The following is a 2,485-nucleotide window of genomic DNA, read 5'->3' as shown; positions in this document are numbered from 1 at the left end:
CTTGTTTAGACCTAGGCCGGCTTTTTGACCAACTTCTTGCTCTTATTAAGCTTTTTCTGTGCCTCAGTATCCATGTGGAGAATGTCTTTGGTCTTGGTTTCATCACAGTGCTGCTGGTCCCCCAGGATGCACACCGAGAACTTGTGGGGAGGAGTGGATGACTGTCTGAGAAGTGCTGTCCTTCTGAGGACCTAGTTCTCCAGCCTGATCTGCAACTCCACGGTTTCCAGAAACACTCTGCACTTGCCCTGATTCCTGGGCCAGGTTTCCAGCACTGCCTTGTACAGAAAGCCTCCAGAGACGTTGCTGCTTCTAGTAGCTCAAGCCGCCATAGCCAAAGAAGAGAGGGCAACTTTATAACCTAGATGTTCTTTATGTATGTATAGTTGTCTTATACTATGTTCATGCACATATATTGTGGGGTTCTTCTGTGAGATAACAGTTAAATCTTTTATCAGTTTGTCAAGAAGCTTCTGGGAGGAATGTAAATGAATCTAGGTCAGAGCTCTGAGATATGACATCATAGCATGGCTCTGTGCACAGGGCTTTCCCTTGAGTGTCACTTCTAGTAGGTGACAAGAGAAGGTGCTCCACCAGATCCACCTCCACGACCTCTCTGGGGTCCAGCAGACTGCGTCTCTTGTTTAGAAAGGGCCTTTTCCACTTCACAATTATACCCATTAATAGTGCGGTATTTCTGGTTATCAACTGTGTGGTGATCATCAAAGGTTACAAAGGCAAATCCTCTCTCTTTCCCACTCTGCCTGTCTTCCATAACTTCCATGGTTTCAGTCTTGCTTTTCAAAGTAGTCTCTCAGATTATATTCTTCCGTTTCCTCTTTAATACCAACAACAATTTTCTTCACTGTTAATTGGGCCCCAGGCTTTACAGAACCCTCTCTAGAAACAGCGCTCTTCCGTTCCACTACATGCCCATCAACCTTGTGTGGTGGCGCACACAGTGGAGCATCCACCTCTTCAACACAAGAGTAGGTCACAAAACCAAAGCCTCTGGAACGTTTTGTTTGGGGATCTCTCATTACCACCATCTGTAAGTGTGCCCCATTTCTCAAAATGTTCTCTTAAGCTATCACCTGTGGTTTCAAAGCTCAGACCACCAATAAACAGCTTCCCCAGCTGCTCCGGTTCCTTTGGATCATACCCACCTCCTCGTCCCCACTCCCAACCCCACCACCACCCCACCCCTCACCCCCACCCCCACCCCCCGCGGTGGTGACGATGGCCGGTCAGGCTTAGGGTGAACAGGCAGCAGTTTTACAAACATTTTGAGGCTGGACTTGCCTCTTCCAATTCGGGTTCATTATAATTAAAAAAAAAAAAAAAATAGTGAAAATTTTGTGTCAGGTACCTATCAGGAAGGAGATGACTTTATGAGGTGCCTTCTTCATAGTACCGACTCATGAATCTGAAATTTGAAAAGCTTGCAGAGAAGTAGCTTCTCAATTTGGTAAAAACCTACAGCAACAAGGAAGTAGGACAAAAGCATACATATTTTACAGAAGGTGAAAAGAGCCTTGCGCTCGTGTGTTTAGTCTATGTCGACTGCCCACGCTCAGGGTTGGGGTCTGTCAGAGAGAGAAAGTTCCCCGATCAATCGATGCTTCTCAGAGTTCCAGGTAAACTTACCTTTCAGCTCTTAGGGTCTTTCTACTGAAGCATTTTAGGTTGGGATGAATCAACATTTTTCTCTCTTCACAAAAGAGCCCTTTTTGGAGGTGTATCCATCCAATCCAGGGCTTTGGACTTGACAGGCAATGGTAATGCAGAGCTATGCTCCCACGCAGTGTTTTAACCCCGAGCTATGTTCCCATTCCTGGTTTGAGACTGAATCTCGCAAGTAGCCCAGGGTAGCCTTGAACTTCTAACACTAGGGTTTGTTCTGATGTTCCCAGGGACCTTGTGTTTGCTCTTTCCTTCGCTTGCAATGTGTCCTCTCCCTTGTCATCCTTGATTGCAAGTGATCTGACTTCAAGTATGCCTTGCTAGGTCCACTCAACACAGCCGCTGGTGCAGCCGAGGCTCAGAGATTGTAATGCATGCCCGTGTAGCATCAGGAATGAGACGTGTTTCATGAACAATGATAAGGCAAGCTCTTAGGTAGCTGTGGGGAGGAAGGGTGGTCGTGGGGGTAGCTTAGGTACCTGGAACCTACAGATGTGTTTATGTGCAAAACTTTTTGGTGATGAAAACAGCAGGAGGTCCTGTGGCTCTGCTGGCTGTGTAATTTCTTCAGCAGCAGGAACAGTCGGCGTCCTCGGTGCAGTTAGTCACTGTGTCCACGACTGGAAACACCACAGGGTATGTGGTATGAATAGCCATTGCAACCACAAAGTCTTAGGTCCTAGCTGGAGTGATCTATCATATCTTATGCAAAGAAGATCACAGCCATATTTTTCTTTCTTTCTTTATAATTTTTTTTTCAATATGGTGGTCACTGCAGTGATAACTGTCAGCAGTGATAGAA

At 46.2% G+C, this 2,485-nt stretch overlaps 1 pseudogene; it reads right to left on the bottom strand.

The window, feature by feature from the left end:
• Positions 1 to 565: 565 nt before the first annotated feature.
• LOC110321416 lies at positions 566 to 1,409 on the bottom strand (annotated as a pseudogene).
• Between the last annotated feature and the right edge of the window lie 1,076 nt (positions 1,410 to 2,485).

This window comes from Mus pahari, chromosome 5, assembly GCF_900095145.1.
Source record: "Mus pahari chromosome 5, PAHARI_EIJ_v1.1, whole genome shotgun sequence".
NCBI lineage: Eukaryota > Metazoa > Chordata > Mammalia > Rodentia > Muridae > Mus > Mus pahari.
The sequence above is the reverse complement of the archived record's forward strand: the minus strand, read 5'-3'. Positions and strand labels throughout refer to the sequence as shown.